The following is a 26400-nucleotide window of genomic DNA, read 5'->3' as shown; positions in this document are numbered from 1 at the left end:
GCTAACTAGCTGAATATGTCTCTAAGTTCCAGTAGTACTGTACTGATTTGATCTCCTCTGATTTTAATGGGACCATGGACATAGGTGTTTTAATCTGAAATTATAACCAACTACTTCTTTAACAAATACAACTGCTGGTGGCAATATATACTTCTAAACTTCTGCATAATTTTTTAGTGGTCAACACAGTCATTCAAGGAAAAGAAGTCTTGGTTTGAACCTTTGCCAAACCTGGGAGCTGGATTCATGTTCTGTCTTAAGAGCACATCTAGACTACTGCAGTATGCACTACCCCAGGGTATGAATGACATTTCCCTTTCTTTATGTTGAAGGGCCCTGTGCAGCTAGAAAAGCAAGACTTGGGGAAATATTTGGAAAGTGTGTAAAAAGGAACCTGTCTGTGAGGTCTAGCAACTAGGGCCTACAACTAGGTAGAATCTGTCTCCTGGATTCCTCTCCCCAGGACTTCCTAACATAAAACACACACCCAAGAACAGAGCCAGGTCTGTCTCCCAAAGGCAGCTAGAGGTCCCAAACGGAAGGTTACATAGCCAAGTTCCTGTCCCAGTTATTCACTCATTGGTGCTATGAACACTTCATGTAATCATAGACTCATGCAACGTCTTTATTCATGTACTTTACTGCTAGACAGAAACTCAGGGTCATATAATTAAACTCCGCACATATCACCACCCACTATATTTCACCTCTACTAAGTCCAATAATTTGGGCTTGATTAAAACTTAACCTTCCAGAAAGACATCCAGGGTAGATAACTTATTGCTTCTCCTGGAAGCTTCTTTCTCTGTTTAACATCATAATCATTGTTAGGAAATACGCGCTCTCTCTTTTTTTATTTGAATTCATCCAGCTTGGGCTTCAAAACATCAGTTCTTGTTATGTCTTTCTCTAGTAGATTCAATAATCTTTTAGCAACAAATATTTCCATGCTGGTTCTAATAACCAGTAACTGAGACATCTCTTAATGTGTTGTTTTTATTTTTTTGATAAACTGATTTGTTCCTTTTCAATGCTCACTGCAAATCAGCCTGAGTGGTCTCTGCACCCTCTACCAGTGTTATTAACTCGTTTTTAAACTGTCATCATCAGACCTGCATCTGCTCTCATACACCATCTACTTTCATACACCAAGGGTGTATGAAAACGTTTAATCTTGACAGCACATTTATACATCTGATGTTAGCTCCTTTGGCCAGAGAGTTGTACAGACAGCTCATTTGCAGTAGTTTGTTGCTCTCTTTTTGCCTCTCCAGTGCCTGTTCCCTTGCCCAGCAGTGGAGATTTCTGAGCCTTTGCCTAAAATGGTAGAGAAGAGAAGGAAAAGGAGAGAGAAGCCCCCTGCTACAGATGGCAAGGGTTGGCAGTGGTGGGCGTTGAGGGGTTGAGGTCCAGAAAAGCATGCAGCAAAGGCAAGCAGATAGCCCAGCTGGGCTGTCTAGGATCTGACAATGATTTTAAGTTTTGGCTGAACTGAATATTTTCTGATACAGCTCTCCCTCCTTGTTCCTCTGGTTTTAAAATAAAAAACAAGGAGGTTTACAGAGCAGTATTGCCTTTATCAGCCCCATTCTAGGGCTTCTAACAGTGAGTTAGCTGATGAAGTGTATTTGATGTACCTGATGAAGTGGCAGCACAGGCTAATGAAACCATTGTTCACACAGGCATGTGAAGATTTTGACTACAATTCCAGCTCTGCCAGTTCTTCTTTTCCAAAAGTAACTCAATGTACTTCAGTTTCCCCAATATCCCTTTTCCCCTCTTTTTATCTAACTCTGTAAAGTCAGGATTTAGAGTTAACACAACATCTTTTAATAGAGAACCCTGGACTCACTTATAATCTCCAGGCATTGCTTTCACCTCTTTCCTATTCTCCCAGATCAGCAGTGACAATGAAATTAGGTGCAATGTTTCTGCTTAATTCCTGTGGGTAAAATTTCATCCAATACACAGATTTCCTCATGGTCTCCCATTCAAGTATAGGACAGACCTACCCTTCAGCTACACATATATGGGAATAGCTCTAGTTAGTAAATATTGTGTTCACCCTAACAGCCAAAGTGCCCCCAGTTTTTTTGATATGCTACTGTGTGGACAAAAAATGGCAGGAATGCAAGAATCACTAGAATGTAAGTTAAAGGCTGTACTTTCTAGAACAGGCACTTCATGCAGCTGCTGAAATAGCTCTGCTGAAAAGCAGACTAGCATACCAATTTCCAGATTTTCAGATCTTACACTGTACATATCAATGCATTTGTAAATTCTTCATCACTTATGCAGACATATTCTTATACATGCAAAATTTGAGTTTATTTCAAAAAAAAAAATACACTTAAAGTGACTTTTATGTAATCCAACTATGCAACCCTACAGGAAGGTCATACAGGGTACTGATTTTAACTTTTCCTAGTAAGAGACAGAATATAAGTTTGCTACTTTTCACCATACTCTATGAACAATTTTCCTCAGGAGCGTAGTTTATTAGAGTTGAGCTTCATGTCTTAATATGTCATTGGACTCTCAGAGCAATTTTTTTGTTTGTTTGTTTTTGTTTTTAAGTTATGGAAATGCCTTAATTATTTTATTGAATATATATAATATGTGTGTGTATATATATATGTATATATATATAAAGAGAGAGAGAGAATGAGGTTAGTTTCAGTTCACCCACTTGATCTCATGCCAGCATCCACAATAACACTTTGGGTAGGAATGGACCTTAAAGCATTTGCCAATTTTTCATCATAAAAATACAGCCAGTATTAATAGCTACGAGCATTTCCGGTGTCACTCATGACTTCTGGAAGGGGATCCCCTGCCACATTCCAGACTGACGTCTGCTGGGGACAGCCGCCTTTACAAGTGCCAGCTGAGGTCCTGCAGGGAAGGGCCCACTTCCAACATCCCATCTATCACCCAGAAGACAGGTAGAATTATCAGTAGGGTAGAGAAGATATATGAGAAAATCTTGAAATCAGCATGGCATTCTAGTGATGAAAGAGAAGTAAGATATGAAAAGAAGAAAAGAAAACAATAATAAACTCTTGGCTGGTAAAACTTCTCACCCTTTCAATGCATGTAAACAGTAATCTTGTAGTTTTATAGTTCCATAAAACTTTTAAATGAAGAGCCTAAAAGGTTTGAAATTGAGGGGAAAAAAAAGTAAATTTAAATACATTTTAAATGTGCTCTTCCACAGAAGTAATTCTCCTTGTTTCTTCCCAAGTCTTGTACGTTTACATTTTTACACATCTATTTATGGTTAGAGCAGTCTAACATAACATTAAAAGAATTAATCTTATTACCACTGAGGAAGCCCTGGAAGATAAAATCATGATTGCTCTTTGATCATTAAATGGCTTTAGAATTCAGCACACAAACAGATCTCTCTCTTATCAAATGTCAGAGACACAGCTATGTCTGCTGGTGAAAGACATCCTTTTTTCCTTCTCAAGCATACATACACAGATCTTCACAGGCCACACATACCCTTTCATTTTAAAGTGTTTTCTCATCTAGTTCTATTGGTTGTACTTGTATGGTGTGGGAGGAAAATTTTTTGTTTTGTTTTCTATAGGGGAGGGGAGAAAGAAGAGTTGAATGAAATAGATTAAAAGAAGTATCTCTGTGTCCTTCCAAAAATTCATGTGGCCAAACCCAATTAGAGTGTCATATGAGGGTACTTGTAATCTTGAAACACAATTACCTACCTGCATGAAAGTACTCCCACATCCACAGTATACAGCATGTTCAAAATATGTGCAAAAATACTAAAGCATTACTATAATGATTTGCAAGTAAATTCATAAACATGGAAATATTTGGGGTGATGTTGATATGCATAATGAATATAGTGATTAGGATGCATTTTGGGACATAGTACACTTATTCACAATATATTTATAAGTAAGTAAAGTATCTTTATGATTCACTATTCCAGACCCATGTTGGGGCTGAGCCATGGTGCATGCAATGCATGGTGGCAGGTTGGCTGGAACGGCAGAGGCAGAGCAGGAAGGATGATGTCAAGAGGCTGTGGAGGCTGGAAATGAGGGTGGAAGCCAAGGATGAGAATGTCAAAGTAAGTGGTAAAAGCATCGACATAGCCATCCCCCCTGCCCCCCCCCCCTTTTTTTTTTCTCTCCTCAATTATCAGCAACAATTATGAACTAACATTAATAACCCTAGTAGAAATCTCAAAGATTGGCATGGATTGAATAATCTTGGAAGGTCAGATAGAAAATGGTCAGGAGGACTTGCAGCTCATCTATTTCTCATCAGCCCCTGGTGATGATTCAAGCTTGCTGCTTACTACTGCTAAGTGCCAGGCATGGTAACTCAGAGAAAAACTTGATTCAATTAATGAAAAAAATGTTTGGGTTGCAATGTAGTTATTAAAAAAAAAAATAATGATGATTTACTGCTTTTCTGTCAATTTGCACTTTTCCCATAGCCTGGCATCTCCCTCACCTCCTCTCAGGCTCTCTATCACATCTCTTGTGTCTCTTTTTTAATGGGGTATTTCACAACTTGATCACAAACTCCATGGTGTTCTGAGCAATACTCAGCCTTAATGTGTCCTAATAGAATGATGCAAAAAAAGTAAATAGTTACTTCTCCCTCCAGACTGACTAAAAAATTATGAATTTAAATTTTCAGACATTTGTTTTAAATTCAGCTTTTTTTTTTCAAGAAATGACTTTGTTTCTATTCAGTGCATTTTACCAGCTAAAGCAAATATTCACATATAATTGAGTAGACCACTAGAGTCAATAAATTAATTGATGGGAGGAAGGACTTTCACAGTTGGTGTCTATACATGACTTCATATGCACATACAAACACATGCACACATGGCTATTTCTTAGCAAAGGTTCCAAGAAACCCAAAGAGACTGCAAAACACCCTGGTAAAATTTTCTCCATTTTCTGACAACTGGACAATAGCACCTCTTTATTTTGCTGGGAAAGAATGCACACCCTCAACTGAACTGATCTTAATGAAATTGGCAGATGACAGCAGAATCAAGCTCAGCAGAGAGCCCAGGAGTGGGGGATGGCAGAGCAGGTCAGCCTAAAAGTGACGCTTCCCAGCATGTGCACACTGCACTGAGGCACTTATTCTAAATCTCCACACAGAATGAAGTCAGTGGAATTACACCAGGGGTGAATTTATCCTCATAACTTTACTGATCTATTTCCTACAATTCTCTTAAGTATTCAGTTGCTTCCCACTAATTATTTTTGCATTATTTTATAGAAGGCTAGTGTGTGCCACATGGGCCTTTTGTAAAATGTTCTTTAATCATTGTCACTCCAAGTAATTTAAGTTCCTGAATGAGTTTATACAGTAGTAAAGAAACTGTTAGAGAAAAGGTTATGGTCCTGGCCTTATGGGTTATTAAAGTGAAACTAGTATTTTCCACATAAATCTCCTTAGCAAAATTTTGTAAAAGTTCATGTCAGGCCAAATTTGTACTTTCATGAAGTTAATGAAGATCCCCAGGCATGCACTAGACTCTGACCTCAATGGGTGTAAGTATACATCTGGGCAGAACAAAAGTGTTCACATCACAGACCAAGCTTAAAAAAAAGACAGTTTTCATTTAAAATCTGACCTCCAGAAGTCTTTTTCTATATCTTATATCATAGATTTCTTGCTGGTATACAGAATTAAGCATGCATCTTGTTTTCAGGACCCTTCTACTTTTAATCAGTTTCATAACGATGAAGGGTAGGAGTGGGACATTGTAAAAATATGCAAAAGTGTAAAGATAGTTGCAAAGCTCAAAAAGACCAGCTTCCATTGGGACAAAACAGTTTGCTGCAGGCTACACATTGTACATGGACCAGTTCCTGTAATGTTAATATTAGGTAAGATATGAAAACAATGACTCAGACACTAAGTGCAAGATCCATTTACTTAAAATACCCTGCATGAGGTATAACAAGCTTCAACAAATGCCTGAAAAATGTGAACAATCTCAAGTTCTCTGCTTTCAGTTGCATGCAGCCTGCCTCAGAGTAAATTGCTCTTTTCTCGGAGACATTTTCCGTATGATTTAATACTGGAGTTTTATAGATTCCTTGCAAATCACTCTAAATACTGTATTTACTTAAACAAGCAAACACGTAAACAAATATAGAATATTTCATTGTAGTTTCTAAACATGGTCAAACCAGACTCAGGATCCCATGAAAACAGACTACTCCAGTTCTTGTTCCAGGACTTTTTCAGCATTTCTGTCTTTCTGAAATATGTTGAGCTATGGTCCTGCAGTCAGTCCACAGTGCTGGGGAGGTGGTTTTGCCAGTTTATTCAACCAGGCCATCAGACACTAGCTCTGAAACAAGTTAAATGAGAATGGGAAAAAGAAACAGATTGTGTTTATCTTGCTAGTGCCTTCCTGATAAATCAACCAAAGGATACCTTAGTTCTATATGACTACTTCTCTGCTTAAATCTGAGTAACCACTTATGTAAAGTCTGTATTTTGTTAAAAGTCTACTAAGTTTTCCTTGGCCAGGGAAACTGCCCCTTGTCATTACAATTAAGGGCTGTTTTTTATGTGTTCCAGTAAAGGTCTTGCAGACACAGTGACTGGTTCAATTGCACAAGACATTTTGGTAGCCAAGCTGTATACTGAATACAGGCAAGCTGATCTCCTAGCTTGTTCTGCAAAGGTTGCATTGCTCTTATGCAAAGTCAACCAGCCTCTCTCCATGCATTATCTGCCATCAATTTATAATTCACCCCACTAGACATTAACCCCTTAGGTATTGTTTCCAAATCAGATAATTACTCCATTCTGCTCCTTTAAAATATTCTCTACAGCTTTGAAATAGGAGAGGCTGGGCTGCCTAGCACATCGTCTTTAAGTTCTGTTCATGCAATTGAGAGAAATGACTCATACTGCCAATGTGGATTTACTCATTAGGTTTGCCGTGCTAGTAGATGCTCTGGGGAAACTGATGGTGACCAAGTATTTCCTTTTTATCAGTGCAGCTATTTCTCTCTCATCTTGATACAGAGCAGCTCTCGTTGTCACTGGTATGCACTGCAGTCTTATCAGATCTGCCTTCTCTTTCTTTCCTCCTTTCCTCATAAAAAATTGCTCTACTGACTTTCTCAAAGTACATTATCAGTGCTATTTTGCAAACCCATCACTTTAATTGCCAAATACATAAAAAACATTTTGGTCTGTAAGGAGATAAAAAATATTCAGAGGTGAAATGAATAACACCCACATGTTTTCAAAGACCTTACTGTACAGAGAACCTTCATTATGTCCTTTGATATGGCTTTTAAAATTATTTCTAGTTCTGATCTCTCAATTCATTTGCTGAATAAGATTCACAAAACTTCAGAATAATTGGTGAATTTAACAACTTTTCAAATCATATATTTATTCATGTGTATAGACAAAAAAGCTTTACTACATCTTTCACCCCTTTTTGTTTTCATCTCATAGCAATAAAAAGAAAATCTTCCCAGGGAGGAAGTCAAGGACTGCTTTCATGATAGGCTCCATATTCACCAGAATAATCTGCTGTCATTGGAGACCTAAAGCAAGCATGGTCTGGTATAGGGGGCCTGACTTGGCACTCCTCATAGAGAGTTTGTGGTGTCTCAGACACCTTGATGCAAACGTTAAACCGCTCTTGTGTTATTTCTCTCGGAAACTGCATGTGTCTGTATTCAGTTCATCAAATTACAGGACGTGATTAGATCAAAAGCATTCTCTCGTGAGTAATAACTCATGAGTTAATAGTCAATGAGTAATAAGTGATCATCAATGAAGTTGTTTTTTGCAGGCTAAGTGGGAAACCATTTTAAAGAGCAAACTAGCACTGCTCTAGAAGTAAAGGTATAAGGACCTCAGTAGCAGCATGCCCCCTTTAGATAGTGAGTTTAAAAAGCAAGGTTGTCTGTGGGTAAGGAGAGAATTGGCAGAGTGATAACGTTACCTAATTACTTCAGATAGCTTCCTGGTACTAAGATTTCATACACCATATAAGCAAGCAGTTCAGTTACATCAAAATGAAGGGGTTGTAGCATGAGGAAGGATTGAATATGCAATTTAATAAAAGTGTATCTATGCCTTTGTACTGCAATTCAAATATTTAACCTTACAGAAGGCAATATGCTCTACAGTAAAACTTCCAAAAGATGAACAGCAACCTGGTTGTTTTTTTCCTCTAGAGCAGGCAAAAAATGCTACATAAAATAATTTATATTTAATAAGCCGGTTTTAATTTTCTTTCTATTTCTTTTTGTCAAGATCAATCTGGCATAAGTATTGAGAGCTCCCCAGTATGCTCTTTCATGTTCTTCTTTATTTCTTTTAAATGATCCTGATGTTCCACAGTGCTTAATCTAGAGATTAAGTACTTAATCTAGAAATCTCCAGCATTTATGCAACTAGACTCTGTTTCTTCCCTCTATTGCTCAATTATTTTATCTTGCTTGTAATTTGTAGACAAAAGTTGTTCTGCGCAAAGGAAATGTGCACATTATTTATATGTGTTTTTTTTCTTTTCCACTATTCCTTTTTGCCAATATTATGAAGAACTTGAGTGATGATTTTCAGTTGAACTATTTGGCTTCACTCTAATTGTCAGATATGGAATATAGCTCTTGTGATATATACCAGGGAGATATGTAGGTATCAATATTGTAAGTTGCCCTATCATCATTCTTTGATAAACACTTTTTAGGGTCTTTGGGACATTAATCCATTTGGACTTTGGACTCCTTCACATGTAAGAAAAGCTATACTTGTGATCTTCTGTGATTGTCCTTCTGGACTCTACAGTAGAGTCCAGCCTATTATATAGACAAGTATTGTTGTACCTGGATTGCCTTAAAACTTTCGTTCATTTTTGTCATGATATTGAACCAAGCCAGTAGAACAGAGGAGCTGAAAACCCTTAAAATCTTGTCAACCAAAAGTTTGGAATTATTTTTATCTCCGACAATGGAGGTCCTTTAATGAAATGCTTGACACCCCCAACTTCCCACCCCCCTCTCCTTAGAACATATTTATTGAAAGATGATATTTACTCTAACAAGCCTATCCAGCTACTTTCAGCTACTAAGTACAACAAATGATCACTTTCATAGGATCATGGAAAAGAGGGCTGTAATGGTCTTTGAGCCTATGTCTTCAGTGCTAAGAAACAGAGAGTCAGGGAGGAAGCTTGAACAGTGGAGCCCTGATTGTCCACACTGTTTTATTGTTCACTTGTAGTAGCTAGTTTTCTTCAAGACAAATCTGCTATAGAAGGGGAAGGACATGAGGCAGTCCATGTGACTTGGTCTCAGGGCCAGGAATCAACCCTGAGGCCTATTAGACATAGCCTGAAAGGTTATAGAGTCATCTCTTCTTCTCAAAATAGAAAAACATCATCAAGCAGTAGTTTGTTCTTTTTCAATATGAACTGAATCCAATCACTGAGCTTTGTTGACTGAACACTCTAGGGCTGTGCTTGACCCAAAAGCTTTTACTATTTCTGGTTTTTGCTCTGCTCCCATGGACATCAACAATTCCTTACTGTCACAAGATAGCATAAATAACTTGCTGCCATCCCTCCTAAATCTCAACTTATAGTATTCCAGTAAATTAAAATATGCATTTGCACCAGTGAGTATGCTAGTGTTAGATGGTATACAGCTTTTGTCTGCTGAGAATAACCGACACACTTTCTCAAGCCTCAGGATAGAAAACCAATGCTTTCTTATCAACATAGACCTAATTGTTAGGGGCCATATCACCAGTTCCATGTATAGACAGGAACCCACATAACTCCACTGGAGTTAGGAAACAGTTAGGAAAAGTCACATCAAAATTCCTCCTGGGCTGTGCTCCTAGTAAGCACCCTGGGAATGAAGGAGCTAATCCCTAACATGAGGCCTTGCAAAGTTTGTGGCCTATGAAGTATAGAAGAATAAACCTGTCTTATATGATGCTGTGTATTATCTGTACTGCAAGGCATCAGTGACATTAATTTCTCAGTTAGACCACAGTGCCACTGAACATATACAGTCAGGTTTTAAGAAATTAAATGAGGGCAGAACATGGCCTTGTAATTCTATCCCCTAAGCTGAAGGAGAAGCTCCAATTACGACCAGTACTATTAATATTTCTATCCTCATTCAAGACATCCAGCCACTAAGGGACAAAGCAATTACTATTCATTGTTAAGGTGATAGAGATGTCTTCACGTAACAACTTGCAAAAGCAAATACATTTTGAACTCTGTAATGCATTGTTTTTGACTTTTGCCACTTCTTGACTATTAGCCAAGTAGAACAAAATTCTGGAAAAGTCCAAACTCTGATAATCACAATTTTTATTCTTCTGAAATTAATGGGGAATTATACAATACTTTGTGGATTCTGGGTCTGGTTTTCAGAAGTGTTAAGTTATCATAGCTCCTATTCTAGTCAGTGTAAGCCCTCTCTGCTTAATGTATGTTGAAAGTAGGTCTTCAGTCAAATTTATGCTATATCAAGCTTCTGAAAATTTGGGAAGACATTCCATTACAAAGAAAAGAACATAAATTTTATGTGCATATGTGGATATGGATTATTCATTTCAGATGTTCTGGTTTTCTACTTCCCTATTTTATTTTATCCTAATGCATATCATTTACACAAATAAAACAAGAGGATAAAGCACATGGAACAAGGTAACTTTTGGACTATGATAAATGTGACCTAGCAAAATGAGGGAAAGTTTCATGTCTGTCTTCACAGAGACAGAAATTCCCAGAGCAAGCAAGATGCCCATGTAGGAATCCTAACTGCAAATCCAGATCCAAGTCACTGCTTTTTCCCAGGCCTGTGAGATAATGGGAGGAAGAGAGATGCTGGCAGAGTAAAACTCAGGAGCAGAAAAAGACTCAGTTCCCTGTATCCAGCACTCTCATAGCATCTGTTCCCAGACTCCAGAGAATATTATTGTTTTCATCAGGTTAGTCTAAGCACAAAAACATGCATTGCTACCTTTGTCTTCTTTCTGCTTGCCTTCTTTCTGTAAGCCATGAGATATTGTTCAACACGCTCCTCCTCCTCTATATTTACCCACAGAAGTCTCGTGGATGTCCCAGGACACTTCTCAGCCAGTTTTGCAACACTTAAAGCCCCTGTTGTTACAAAAGAGCCTCTTTCAGTTCCTCTCAGCAGGCTGTTGTGCTATAGGCCTTCAAATCAAGAACAGACTTCTCTTGGGTTCCTCTTAGTCTTTTTAATGTGCCTTTTCCCTAAAGATGCCTCCTCTCCCCACATTTAAATTTCCTTTCCTCTTTTGCCCGTGTTAATGTTATGCATTAGGTATTTGGCACAGCTGTGGTCATATGTGTTTCCTCTCATCTAACTTCAGCCTGTCTCTTGCTTCTGAATGAAAGCAGACTTCAGAGCATTCATCCCAAGGGGCTGATCTCTCTGTGCTACACCTGTTTTCACCTCACCCAGAACCATGAAGGAAATGTCACCAAAAACACCAGTGTGTAAATTAAAATAAAATTAATGGGTTACCTGAGAAAGCATGGTAATGTGGCACTGCTAAGGGGCGCCAGCTTCTTCCTGCTCATAGGAAAACAAAAGAAGTACCCGCAATGTGAGTATATAAGAATGGAGTGCTGGTATTGTAATGTGTTTTTTTGGGGGGTGCCATACATTTCTGTTTTACAAACTATTCTTTAGACTATTCTGACAATTGTTTCTTTCATCACTTTTAGCTTGCAGAGCATGGACAACATGACTTCCTAATTGTCTTCTTCCAGTCTACTATCTCTAACAAAAGAAAATCATTATTTACAAAACACTTTGTTTAAGATTTTTTCCCCTCCTCTTGCTCTGTCTGTGGAAAGCTGAAGGAAGAAAAAACTAGGAGTTTTGGAGGCAAAGTCAGGCTCAGACAAGAGCCTGAGGCAATGGTGGCAGCCACTGTATCATATCTCACCATGATGTCATTGCCGGTCTGACACATATAACACCTCCACCATATTTACCATAACTGAGCACGTCAGGATCATTACAGACAACTGCTGAAAATACTTTCTCGAAACCTAAATTTCAAGATTTCTTAACCATAGCACATTGTTTTTCCTTATCCTCCTGCCTTCATCAATTTGCAGAAAACCAACATATAATACCTGCTTTTGTGAATCTGCAAAGGTGTTTACATCTTTCCTGAGGTTATTATGGTGCTTTGCTTTGAAAATGTGATCTGTATCATTACTGACACTTACTATTTGCTTTGGAGGAGGTTCCCAATGCCCTTCTGTGAAGCAGGGCACCACAATGTTGTCTACTGCTAACATATAAATTCATCATTTAAAATACAAATTGACAGAGCTGTCAATGTATAAGAGAAAGAGAGTAGGCCCCATTTTTTACCGTGGAATTGAGGCATGATAAAATTGACTTAGCCAACCATATTTTTCTTAAGTAGTGAGAGAAACACAGTGGTTTCACTATTGTTGCATAGACAGGATACATTAATTTGACATATGCACTGTGCGCTTTGTTGAGGTTGTAGAAGGCATTAAAATGCCTTGGGGATTCTACCACCAAAGCCCTACTTCTGGAGCTTAAAACTGCAGCAGACTGATTTCCCTTAGATTATGGAGCCCCAGTGAGGGTGCATGTCCACTTGTGCTGCAGGAGCAGGGCTCTGGAGGGAGAGCCTATCTATAGGTCAACAGGAAACCAGGGTCGGTGGCTAATGAGTCTGCAACACTGTATGGGGATGTGGTAAATAATTTGCAGTAGCTCCAAACTGGAAACTGGAAAGAAATTGTGTAAATAGTACTTTTTCAGAGAAGAAGTATTTTAGGTGGAATCTTTTGAGAGGAGCAAAATTAGTTTTATTTCCAGCTTCTCATGTACCTAGGAGCAGATGAGCAGCACAGCTGGCTAGAAGGCTTTTCTTGATGTTTATAATGTAATAAAGATTCATTGGGTGTGTTTGATCTTTCCTGTTAGTGTTTTGGTGTTTGCATTGGAGATATTCAAATCTTGCAAGTCTGGAGCCAAATATTATCTGTATGAAATCTTTGTCTGAGCACTACATCCTCCCTTGCAACATCATTCACATGTAGCTGTTCTGTTGCCAAATTCTTCAAAACTCTAAGTAACATCCCTTTTACTGACTCTCAGCCAAATCAAGTAACTGAATGCTTGCAGTGTTTCTTAGATTCAGGTTATAAACTGCTGTACAATGCTGCTGATTGCATTTACTTCAGTTCTCCCACTTCCCCTTACCCTCCCATATGGGACCAAACTTCCCCTCCTTCTCTGATGCCTTTCTTTTCACCTTGGGGTGAATAATAACACACATCTTGCCAAAACACAAATGCACCTGTTTTTAAGCACTGTTCGTCATACCTCCTCCCCCAAGCTCAATGTCACAAAGTCCACGTGCTGTACATAGGGTTGTAAGGTAAAATCTGGTATTGATTTTGAGTAGCTAGTCAAGGATCTAGGCTGCATGTTTGTTTTTTTTCCAGTGGGAGAAAAAGAGGTTCATTATGAGCGAGGTGACTGGCATAAAAACAAATCTATATTCTCAAAATAATAATAATAATAATAATAAATAATAATAATAATAATAATAAAGAAAAGAGCTAAAAGGCTAAAATTGAGGAACTCCAGTGGTACAGGAGGTGAAGAGATATGAAGACTAAATCAAATCCCGCTGTAGTAAATCACAAGTTTTCCATTGACTAAAAAGTACTTGATCAAACCTTAAAAGTTCAGAACAAGATCCATTTTTAGAAAAGAAAAAGTGAGGTTGGTTTAATTAGAATAGAAATGTAGAAAATCTCCAGAGCTAAAAGAGAATTTAAACAGTCTGGTTTTGTTTTGTTTTATTTTTCCTGGTGTGGACACAGCAGAGCAGAGTTAGTTCAAGAGACAAGCTCACCAGTGACTAGTACCATTTATTCAGATGGCTGAATCTTGGTTAATTACTGTGTTAAAACTGACTCTGAAATATCAGGATTGTCAGTGATAGCAACGTGTTTGTTTTAAGAGACATCCATTTCTAAGATCTTTTCACAAAGGTCATCAATGGTAGAGACCTCTACAAAAAGATACAGATAAAGAGAAACCTCTTCCTGCCAATTGTTTAAGGATACTTAAAAAGTACCAAAACTGCAGTTGAAGAGGTAAAGAGAGGAAGGACAAGTCTTGGAGCATTATAGCAAAAATTTCTGTTGTAGAAAAAAGTACAAGTCCAGCTGGGAAGTTTTCCTCTGCAGATATGCCTGAAACAGTCACCAGTGCTAACATCAGCACAGCTCCCTTTGGTTTTGAATACAGTGAAATAAAATGGTATATTTCTTTCTTCTGAAATATTGCTACTATAGATTTGCAAATCAGTATAGGAATTATATTGTTGCCAAATGCAAAAAATAGAAGACTGTAAAATATTGGCTCCAGAGAAAAGAAAACACATTTTTAGAAATCTCTTCAATTAGAAGGTAGAATTTTGGATTAGATATATTCAGACATAGTCTGAATCTTCTAGGTTTATAAATGCCTTGGCACTCAATCCCCCAAGATCAACACATGCTTTACATGCAGAACAAGAACATATCACTGAGATTAGGCCTATAAGTCCTTATTTTTGGAGCAAAGATAATATATAGAATGGTTAGGACATGATAAGGTGATATTTCAATCATACTTGCAGTAGTGTAAATGACTATAAGATGTCTAAAGTGGTGGCAAACGTGGCTGAGGTGAGTTAAGCCTGAGCAGATATATGAGAAAACCACCTGCATAGGGAATTCATTCTGAATGTAGTGAGCTGAATGTGTTATCATCCATGGTCATCAAAGGCACACATACATAAAACCCAGCCTACAAATACAGATTTTAATGGTGTCTATGGCTTTCTAGATAACTTTAAATGTACCTTGAAAGATTCAGCTTCAAACATTTTAAACGCAAACTTTTTTAAAACTCTGTTTGATCCAACTGTATCTGTAGTCTGCTGCATAGCTGTTAGACCTGAATTATCCTGACAACCTTCATGTTTCAAAAACGTAACTATTTTATGAGGAATGAGGGATGAGTTTTCCTACATCTAGAAAATAAATGTGGAGAGGAAGAAGCTTGCAATATCACATAACTTATCAATAATCATTCTCTCAATGACTGTCAGGGATTTTTTTCCTGTTTGCCAGTCATTCATGAGCATTCCCTGTCTGTCTGCAATCCTGGGGGTCCACTGCATGGTTCAGATGAACACATTCCACTCTGCAGATTGTCTGCCAGAGGAACGTTTCAGTGTTATTCACTATGTACTATTAGTGGTAAGTAACATGTAATTTAGGTTCTATGGTTTTGTTTGTGCTATCTGGTTGTGCAACTGCAATGCTGAAGCAATGAATGATGAACTTGCTTCCCAGATGAAGTTTCACATGAATGACTATTCATGGTACTACCATAAGACATTCAAAACTTGCTTATGTTTTCCATGAACACGTTTATAGTCACCCAAACAATAAATTTAATAATAAGAAGAACATACTTGTTCTGTAGATTCTTAGAAACAAATTCAGGTCAAGAGATCCCTGAGCTCTAAGCCGTTTTCCATATGCTGATGGGAATTTCATCATTTTCAAACCCTGATAAATACATTCCTCCCTTTTCTGTCCCCAGAAGCAAAAGTTGAGTAAAACTATTGTTTGTTTTTATGCAGTCACCATAGGAAAGGAAGTTTTTGAACAAAGTACCGGAGGGCAAGAGCTCCCGAGTTTAAAAGCCAGCTCTAGCAACGACGGTTTCTGTGACTTGGTCAGTTATGTGTTGTAACACAGCTTCCCTGTCAATGTAATGACAGTGTGTGTTTGCTTCATGCAAAAAATAGGGGGAAAAATGTGATAAAGCTGGCCTTTAGCTAGTAGACTAGGACTATCTGTGATCTGTTTGCAGTTTACTCACACTATTAACCACATGCCTCAATGTTTTGTGATTTTTCTTTTTCCTTAACTTTGGAATGAGCACAACACAGCCCTTAGAGTACTTTGTGGTCAAAGGTGTTGTATAACCACGAGTTATTTATTATGAAAAGAATGCACTCTTGTTCAAGTGAACTCCAGCATGAATATCATATGACAGGACTGAAAGGAAGGTTGTTTATCCTATAGACCAAAGTAGTATTTGTCTTAATAAAATAATAACATTTTTCTTTTATCTTTAGAGAACTGATCTGATATGTCTCTTGGTTAAGCTTTAGGGACAGATTTTTCAACCGTGATTCACCTTGCCAACTATTTATTCATGTGAACAGTTCTACAAAAAGTTCAGATCATAATATGTGTGAAAGAAAAGAAGAAACAGCTTACGTCTTAACCTCTATTCAGGGCAGTCCTGAGTCTAGGAATGACATTGACTGGGAATATAACTGAAATAATCTAGGCAGTTATGGTCTTATATTGGAAAAAATGTAACATTAACCAAAAGAAAAAAAAAATTAAATTATATTAAGCTAAGATATGAGAAAGAATAAAGACAATGGGGGTTCTTCCTGTTGAAAATAAAATGCTTCAGGATAACCCTAGCAGAATTTTGCATAGCAACAGGTTGAAGAAAAGGATGGGTGAGTTATTAAAATAATTTTCTTAATATATACAAAACTAGAGTAAAATTAATAACATTGGACTAGGTCTGCAGTAAGATTGAGCAACGGCAGCTCCTTTGTTGCTCAAGCATCATTTCTCTTTTGGACAAGAAAATATCAGGTAGAGACACATTAGCATATGTATTGTGAAGTGTATTTTTGTTTAATGAAAATGTTCTTTGGCCTGCCACTATTGCTTGTGCTAAAAGATCTTTGTGGAATACTATATCCATAGTGCCTAAATTGATGAGTTTCATTCAGCAAATATTGAGTATGATATGGGTCCATGGGCCTTCACAATCACCACTGCAGACATTGTGTCATGCCTCACAAAACCATGGCATGCATGTCACAAAGATGTTGCGTACAGGACATTCAAAATGGGTGTTTTCACCTTCCTCTGAGTGTCCCCATCCTGGTCAGTGCTCAGGAGAAAACATGAGGTGAGGTAGACAAGCAAGGCTTAGCTCATGTGGCCAATCCACAGTAGATCTAGATTTAAAGAGTTTCTTCCATGCATAACCTGCAAACAAGATCATCACTTTTAGCACTGTTTGTTACTCAATTTGCAATAATAACCACAGCTGCCAGGTGCTCCTACCCTCAAAGCATCACATTCAAATAAGATATAAAAGAAACATTAAACGGAAAGCAAAGCAATCAGGAATAAAACTTGCGTGTTCTTAAGTAGGGCCATGTTTATTTTTGAATTTTAAAGTTTGGTACATGAAAGCCTCAAACTCCTTCTGTCTCTTATACCCACATGTAACATATAGTTTTAGTTTCATGTTATGAAAACATCACTCTGATAGCCTGCAGGCCAGTCCCCACATTATTTTAAAGCCTTTGAACTAACCCCTCCCCCCAACAAAGCAATTATTTTGAGTTCCAATTATTTTTACTTGAAATTATTTTGACTTAATTTGCCCCCACAGGGGTTCTACTAGTGCAGCCCTCTTTATTTTATTTTATTTTATTTTATTTTATTTTATTTTATTTATTTTATTTTATTTTATTTTATTTTTAGCATTACAAGCATAGACAAAATTTCTCTACCCCCTTATTTTGGCACAAAGTGCTTACCAAACGGTCACTATGACAGCAATAAGCATTAACTCTGAAGGATTTCAAAGAATAGCTTGGGTTGAAAGGGATCTTAAAGATCATTTAGTTCCAACCCCCCTGCCATGGATTTATAACAGTCTTGCAACTCATCTTTGAGGAATGGCTGTGTGCTGCTGCAACCCTTGCATGAAGCACTTAACCCACAGAGGTAAGATGCACTTCCGGTATCTACAGCTCATTAGGGCTGTAGGTTTTGATGGCTTATGATTTTGGTTCTGGAGGTCTCAGCTTCTGTTCTGTGTGGTTTGGCCAACAGGTGACTGCTGTGTTGTAAATTCACTTGGAAAGTTATGACTGTGTAGTGACACGGTCACGGCTGTGACTATAACTCTAAGCCTGAATGTTGTTAGCAAGCTTTGCTTCCTTCACTGCTGCATTTATAATGCCTGAGCAAATTGAGATTATTTGAATTGCTTCAACCATTTAAAATATTTATGCTGCTACGGAAGTCTTAAGGTCATAAAGAAATTGCTACTAATAGAAGCAATGTATTACCAGAGTCAGTGTTTATGATTCTTAACTTTTTCCTGCTACATGACTCACCCTACTCAGTTATTTAGAAGTGGATATTTTTTAAAAGGACTGACTTCCTCTGAAAGAACTCTTCACTTAGTTACAGTCAGAGAAAAACAGATCCAAGAAATTGAATTGAGGGAATGAAACAAAAAGGAAAATACAAAACCTGATTCCTGTATTATTTTTAGGCATTCTGTTTCGCACTATGTGATCTGTCAGAGAAAGCCAGAGGAAAAACAGCAAATTCAAAACCATACGCTCAAACAACATTCAAGACCTGACCTGGAAACTTGGTTTCTAAAATAGCCAAGGCCAGAAACGTCTCCACACTGGGAATCAGGAGCATCTGTGCAGAAGCTGCCTGTCACTCTGCTGTGCTGGTTTGGAGGGGAAGGGGGCAAAGGTCAGCCTGGTGATGGAGAGTCATGTTTCCCAGTGTTACCCCAGCTTGGGAACTGGATCATACCTAAAGCCCAGACCCAGAAGCACGCAGGAACGTGGAAGAGTGCAGATCTGGACTTCTCATTTGCATTTTGTACAGGTTTTTAACCCCAGGGAAGAACAGGAGAGTGAGATTGTTTTAGATCTGAATAACACAGAAGGTTACATTACAGTAACAACTTTTCTGATGCATTTCAGGGTGCTTAATCTCAGATCCCTACCTCATCTCTCTCCTTCCAGGCACCCAGCTCTGCAAGGAGGCAGGACTTTGTCACCCTTCTACACCCCATTGGCAGGCACCACAACCCCAAGAGAACAGGAGGAGGAGTATGTACATCTTGCCGTCAGAGGGGGACAAAATTCAGCAGAGTCCTAAAAACTGCATGTGAGCAGAAGCAGCTGCTGTGAAGGGAAGGCGGGTCAGGAAAGCACTGCAACTTGCAAAGAGGTCAGGGAAGCAGAAGGTGCTGGCAGCTCAGATGTTGCCCCAACAGGAGGTTTTGCAAGTGCAGCCAACCATCAAGTCATATCTGTGCAAGGAGTTCATGCACTGGAGGCCTCCTTTGCAAAGCTATCTTTAAGCATCTGCACTAGATTCTGTGTTTGCATTTCCACAGATCATTTAAGGTAGTTAAGTGTTCATGAGCTGGAGGATATTCTGAAACCCTGTGCAGGTCTCTAGCCTTGTGCCTAGAGGAAAGTGTGACCAGCTGCAGCACTGAGGGTTGCAACAGAATTAAATTTCTACATCTAGAGCTAACAGAGCAAGAGAGAACAGACAGCAACAAAGGGATCTCTGCAGCTTTTTTGCATTTAACTCTTGAATCGTTGCACTATAACCCCTGTGATGGGGCTGCACTGCACGACTGGCAGTGACACCATAGTGCTGCCACTGGCACTGTGGTCCCCCATCTGTGGGAGAAGTTAATTATAAAGAACTACTGAGGCCAGCATATTCGGTGAAATGCATCTGCAAAGGCACACTGGGAAGCAGCTTCTGCCTCCCATCTGTGAGCATTTCCCTGTCCTCTGGGGCTCTGAAATAAGCAGCATGTAGCTCGCAGCCTCTCCTGTTCTGCAAAAGCAGTCCTGCCTGATTACAAGAAGCAAATGTTGGATGTTGTGTCCAGGGAAATGCCAACCTGTATTACTAACAAGATACTCAAAATCCATGCTATATGTTAACATCTGTGTGCCCAGAGGAGTAATGAGGAGCCTTGGCCATGGCTGTATAGCAAATACTGTGGTGAGCATCTGTGTCTTTAGTGACTGATCCCTCTGTCCTACAGGTAAACAGGATCATGCAGAAGGTGTCCTAGCATGGGAGTAACTTATCTCTGGAAGGAAGATGTATAACCAGACCCATCCTGCAGCATAAGCCCTAGCTGATCGACAGAGAGGGTCGGTAGAAGCAGAGGTAGCACTCAAGGGGAAGGACTTCTTTGACCTGAATGCTGCCTCTGACCTGTCCGAGTCCTGTTCGCAGCAGCACTGCACAAGGTTTTCTGCAAGTATTTGTAAGGCTGTGACCAACTTGGTGTTCATCTGAGCATCACTGGTGTGTGGCAGCACTGCTTGTGGCCTCAGCAGTGTTCTCCTGCAAAGTCTGTCGATATGAATTTAGATGTCCCTGGGCTTGAAAAAAACAGCTGTGAGCTACTGCTGATGCCACTACAAAGTTCTTTAATGGCAGTTTTTCAGAGCATGTTGAGTAGTTGCACAAGAGGATCTACAGTCTGTCTGCCTGCTTTCCTTGTTATCCATACATTCTTTCATCTCACCTTAAGCCTCTGTTTATTTTGTTTGTAGCAGAATACTCCCATCTTAAGCACTTACTGAAAAATAAAATAAAATAAAATAAAATAAAATAAAGTAATAAAATAAAATAAAATAAAATAAATGTTAGCTGGATTTTTTCCGTGAATGTAACTTTCACTATTAACCTTAAAAATTCATTCTAATTTTGTTTGCCAGAATCTTTACGCTCTTTCCTGCAATTCATGTTATATGTTTTGCACTGTTCTATCATTTAATTTCAGGATACATTTTGCGTGTGACATGCTTCACAAAACACAGCTGTATTATATCTAACTCTGTCTAGGCTCAAAGCCCAAAGAACTACAGTGTTTCTTAGTTAAATATCACCTGGCTTACACAGCAGTGATATTTTTGTAGTCTCTTTCAATTTGCTTTCTATGTTTGTTTTTACAGTGGTATCTTGAAATAAAATATCTTCATTTGTCTGTACATCAAAGCTCATCAGTATTGATCAATTTCCACTCACAAAGCTGGAAATCAGACTGAAACTCCTAAAAGATTTTGGAGCATTTAGAGTTTTCAAAGTATTTGAATGGATCTCCAGCATAGTGTGTTGCTAATGCAGGCTTCTTTTTACTGGAGAAATAGGGTGACTTTTGATCATCGTGTTGTAGTAAGCTGTGCCAATTTGAAAAAGCAGCAAAACCACTTTTCAAGCAGAGACTAAAGAGTGCAAAGTATGATGTTTTGCTGACAATTTTTCAAAATCAAAATCAAATTGTGAAAATTTTTTTTCTGCAACATGGAACTTTCACTTATGGAGTTAAACTAGTCAGGACAGAGACACTGTTCTGAAGCAGACAATATTTCATCATTTGAAAGGTTTCCTATGAAATTTTCCAAGACTCCAAGTGGAACATCAGCTGATATTGTCAATATTGGCAATGTTTCAGATAGTCTGGCATGAGATGTTTGCCATGCTAGAAAAACCTTACAAATGTTGGCCTGTTAGAGTCTGGTGAGTTTTGTTTAAAAATGGAAGCCAACATAGAAATATTTAAATGATTAAAAATATCCCTGGATTTCAAAAGGTTGTAGTATAAGAGAGAGTTCGTAGCATAATATTTCCCCAGTGGCACTGCTATTTCTAATGAACGTGTATGTGAAGCAGTCCATCAGGTCAGCGAATCCCAGCCTGGCTTGAAATGCTTGCGCTGCTGGACCTGGAAGGACTGTGTGCCCACAGGTGATCTCACAGGGGTGAGCACTGCAACGAGGCAAAGCACTCAGTCCTGGAAAAAAAAAATACATTAACCAGGTCTGACTGTGCTTCCTTCCTTGCCTTGTAGAATATACAATATTTATGAATAAGCTTTATAAATTAGTATCTGAGAGGTTTCTGTGCTAGTCAGAGCTGCACAGCCTTATTCTGGATGATTCATTCATTGAGTCAGGCAGCCATGCATGCAGTCATTCATAAGTAATGCCGTGCTTCCCTTCAGCATGCAACAATGATTTACCTCCCCGCTGCCTTTCAGTGTTTGTTCAGCAAACACGCTAAGCTAAAGAGTTCCTATTTCAAGGTTTACCATTATTTTGAAAGAAACCGTGTTACCTAAATGCATGTATAGAGGGTGCTGTACAGAGAGCCAAGCAGCAATATCAGTAGCAAATGGCTGCAACATTTGGTTTGACCCAGAGTATCCCCCCAAAATGTTCTGACTTCATCCATCCATAAGAGGAGGCTTGTACTGACAAGCAAGACTTCAGCTCCTGTTACATTCATGCTACTTTAACAACATTCCCATTTTAACATTCACCTGGACTCCTTGAAGACGGCTGTCAGCTCTTCCTAGCCTCATAAAACCTGGAGCACCAGGATTCAATCTTTTGTAATCAGATTTTTTTTTTTTTTTTTTTTTCTAATTTCACCAATGGACAGGAAATAAAAACATACAGAAAATCACAGACCAAGGAAGAACTTTTGACCTGTGTGTTTTTAAGGAGCTATGAAATATTAAGATCTGGCCAGAGCTGCAGATTGGGCAATAACATTTGTTTGATTTCTGTAAAATCATAGAATATTGGATTGGCCTCATTCATCTTTACACAAATAAAAGGGAGGCACTTTGTCTAAACTAATCATTTTATTACACACACACACACACACACATTTCGAGGGGGGGGGAGAGAGAATAAGTTTACATGAAATGAAAGCACTGTGTGACACTGCATAGAAGATTGTTTAGTCTTCTGGTAGCAGGTAATTTCTGCCTATAGTGGAATAACAAGATCAACATAAGTAAATATCAACAAATACACAGCTCACTGCAACCGACACAACTAACAAAATCCAGAGTACAGACACACTTTAGGTGAAGAAAATGATTATGCAGCATGGGTGCCTCCTCCTCATTTTGGGAGGAGAAAATATGTTTGTTCCTCATTTCTAAATAGACTTCTGAGCTGAACAAGTTCCGGTTGAGAAAGCTGGCCTTAAACAGTGTTTTATTTCATGTAAATCCACAGGAAAAAAGGAACTGAAATTTAAAAATATTGCTGGGTGTGACACGTTTGTAGATCCTAGACATCTGGGGTATCACAATTAGAAACCCTTTGTGGACATATTTTCATTAGTCATAAAAAAGACAAGTCATTTTTTCCTGTTTTCTCAAGATTTCAAAGCTCTGCACTGTATCCCTAAACGTAAGTCATTAGATTATGTTTCAAGCTTAAGGAATTTAATGCTCTGAAATTCTTTTGAAGTTGGCAGATTATTTTATTTTTCTGTTTTGCCTATCTTTTTTTTTTTTTTTTAAATTTTGGTCCTTACAAAAGGAGCTTCAGTTTATCTTCCATTATTGTTCTCTTTCATAGCTCATCAAAGGACACCCTTATGAAAAGGTACATAATCTTGTTAAAGAATAATGTTTTGAAACACTCTGCTGTATTTTGAAAGCCTTGGTAATAGCATTATGTTAAAAATAGCTGTTAAATGGTTTACTTTTCCTCTTTTTAATCAGATTTTCAAGGAAAATAAAATTATTTTCTTTGAATTTTTGTTTCTTTACTTTTGATGTATCTAAGATATTGCACCAGAAAAGCAGTTATATTTCCCACATTTTTTTTTTTGTTTGTTTGTTTTCTGTTGTCTTTTAAGTTCTGAAGTGTTTTAATTTTAAAAATTTACCATGTTCAGGACACTATATGGCCAATTTTCCAGGTAGCTATCTATAGCTGATCTTAGCAATTTATATGAAAGAAAAGTGCATTTGCAGACAGGGTACTACCAAGTTATGGATTTACATGTGTATTGCTGAGAATTATTTTTAGCGAAATGTAAATTTTCCACTAAATGATAAATTTTATGGAGTGTTTGGAAAATGCAGAAAATGCAGAATTTCAAAAGGATAAAACACCCCAAAACCTGAAATATTTTGTTCTGTTGTGGTACTTTGTGGTACTTTGTTTCTCTGTACTTACAAGTTTTGAGTCAAATTTCTTCCAAATAATTAAATGAAATATGCATGCTAGTGCTGTAAATGTTTCATTTTTACTTTACGCATAACATGGGATTCTTCTAGACTCTTTTGAACTAAAGATCTATAACTTGACACACTTTCTATAAATTTCTCTGCACTCTGGTTGCTCATGTAGACAACTCATCATACTTGATCATTACAACCATTAAAATCTGTTATGCTTGATCATTAAGTGCTTATCCAAAACTCAGAGGAAGATTCTGATGCACACCATATCTAGTTATATGTTTAATTCAGTAATACTATTATGTTATTCATAGTGATAAATTAACATTACAGTAAAAACAATAACTCCTTTTCTGTCCAATACTTGCATCCAACCTGGCCACTTCTCTACATAGTTGGCTACAGAACAACAGTTAGAGGATGGATTATGACTTCTTCCTTATTAAACAATATTTTTAAGATAAATATTAACCTGACATTGTTTTGTTGTACTGTTTTTACATACCTACCTAATCAAAGAGATTTAATGCTAATGTGCTCTCTGTGCTCAGGGCAGAACAACGGAAAGAACAGTGGAAGCACAATCAACTCTGAGTGTTACTTAACACTAACACAATTATTATCATCAATATAAACAAAATAATCTGCTCTGTTGTTCAGTGCAGAACCCTAATTGAGTCTGGATTGCCTGGAGTAGGCAGTCCAGCTTCTTGTCTTGTCTGGACAAGGTTTAGGTCCTCTTAAAAAAACTCAGAACTATAGATGAGAAAGAATTGGAAATGTTATGATTATCTTCATTTTTCAGATGAGGAAATGAGGCAACGGAGCATTTGTCTGCATCAGCACTAGGGACCAAACCTACAGCCTATGATTTCACTAAATCTCCATCTGGCAGGTAGTATATATAGGCCAGTGCAGTGACTCCTGCCATCACCATATATTTTTCTGCTTCATATTTACTTGCCTTTTCTCACCTTCCTGAAATCCCAGCAGTGCCCTACTCTCTTTGTTCAGGCTTTGTGTTCTTTGTAACATGGATGGCTGAGGAGAAGTTGTGGACAAGTTAACTGCATGCAAATCTGGATCTTCACACAAGATGGAAGGAGTCTGTCATAACTGAAACATATTCAGTTATTTTCTTCACAAATGGCTGCTCTTGTCCTTTCTGAAGCAACTTAGGCTGTCTGCACAACTCATATGTGGAAGAAAATCTCTGCTTTCAGTATACAGCATAAAGGTGAGTCTTGGAAACATCAAACTCATCTACAAGAAACCATTTTTTTAGCAGGATTATGCTGGCGTGGACCACTGGCTATTGAAACCACACTAACCTGTTAGTTTGTACTGCACTGAGTAACTTGTTATTAATTTGTTGCATGCTATCTAAACCTCAGTTTACAAATCTTGTGGAACAGATGTTGTTTTAGGATTATTAGCCTGGACAGCATAGGGGGAGTCATATCCTCCTTGGAAGCCTGACCACAACAAAGAGGGTGAGTAATCATTCATATGAGTCTACAGAATGAGCACGTTTCATACACCAGCCTCCTTAAAGCACAAATAGCTCAGTCGTCAATGAGCTGTTCAACAAGACATTTCCAAATACGTGCATTAACAACTCCTATAAGAACCAGGATATTATGGGTTGAATGACATTTCTTCTCTACTTTTCTCTTCCACTTTGAACCCATTCAGGCACCTTGAAGCCACATGTAGAAGCTGCAGTGACACTTGCTGGAGAAGGCTGAGCTGATTACTTTCTGCTTCATGGGCTGCTGAGATTCCAGGCACCAGGTTCTTTGCTGTACTGATTACCCTTGCATTTTAGCCCATTAAGCATTGCAAATCTGTTGAGCTATCCAACTTTTATTCAGAAACCTAAAAACTTGTGCCATCATCAAGCACTCCACAGATGCCCCAGATATTACAGCAGCACAATCACTCTACTGTTTAGAGTACTTTGTTCCTGTCTCTGTGAATTATGGGGTGTCACATCATGACGTGTTGTTAAAATGGGAGGTAACCCAACACGACATGGCATAATGGGATACAGCCTGTGGGTATAGGGAGAAGGGTGGGAAGGGTAGTACAACTAGACCTATATCTGATGAAAAATCAGTGACCAAAAATTTAGCCAAGTAGTCACTTGTATCTTACCAGATTATTCAAAAAATGAGTCAAATTTTTGTTGTACAGTGACTTGAAAACAAAGTAAACTGATTCCATAGCTATAATAATTAAACTCAATATCTTTATTTGTATTTCAAATAAATCTGCAGCTGATCCAAAAGATGTCCCAATTTGTCAACATTAGCAGCTTCTGTTAAACTGAAACATTCTGTAGAGTATGTGCAGTTTCACCAAAGTTTGGCATAGAACAGGGATGGATTTCAAAACACATAGGTTTCCATCAAGAATG

General features: G+C 38.1%; 1 long non-coding RNA gene across 5 annotated transcripts in view; it reads left to right on the top strand.

Moving 5' to 3' along the window:
* The first annotated feature begins 23043 nt into the window (after positions 1 to 23043).
* LOC118250587 (uncharacterized) overlaps positions 23044 to 26400 on the top strand; it is a 9503-nt gene continuing 6146 nt past the window's right edge. The window contains exons 1-5 of one of the 5 annotated variants that reach the window (XR_004779496.1): positions 23044 to 23199; positions 23371 to 23397; positions 24787 to 24876; positions 24996 to 25218; positions 25677 to 26400. The exon at positions 25677 to 26400 is cut by the window's right edge and continues 1635 nt beyond it. This is a non-coding gene — a long non-coding RNA (uncharacterized LOC118250587). The remainder of the gene's footprint in view (positions 23200 to 23370; positions 23398 to 24786; positions 24877 to 24995; positions 25219 to 25676) is intronic. The other 4 variants (XR_004779499.1, XR_007708634.1, XR_004779498.1 and 1 more) reach the window with 4 other exon arrangements.

This window comes from Cygnus atratus, chromosome 1 (assembly GCF_013377495.2).
Source record: "Cygnus atratus isolate AKBS03 ecotype Queensland, Australia chromosome 1, CAtr_DNAZoo_HiC_assembly, whole genome shotgun sequence".
NCBI classification, from domain to species: Eukaryota; Metazoa; Chordata; class Aves; order Anseriformes; family Anatidae; genus Cygnus; species Cygnus atratus.
Note: the sequence above shows the minus strand (reverse complement) of the source record. Positions and strands in the feature narration are given on the sequence as shown.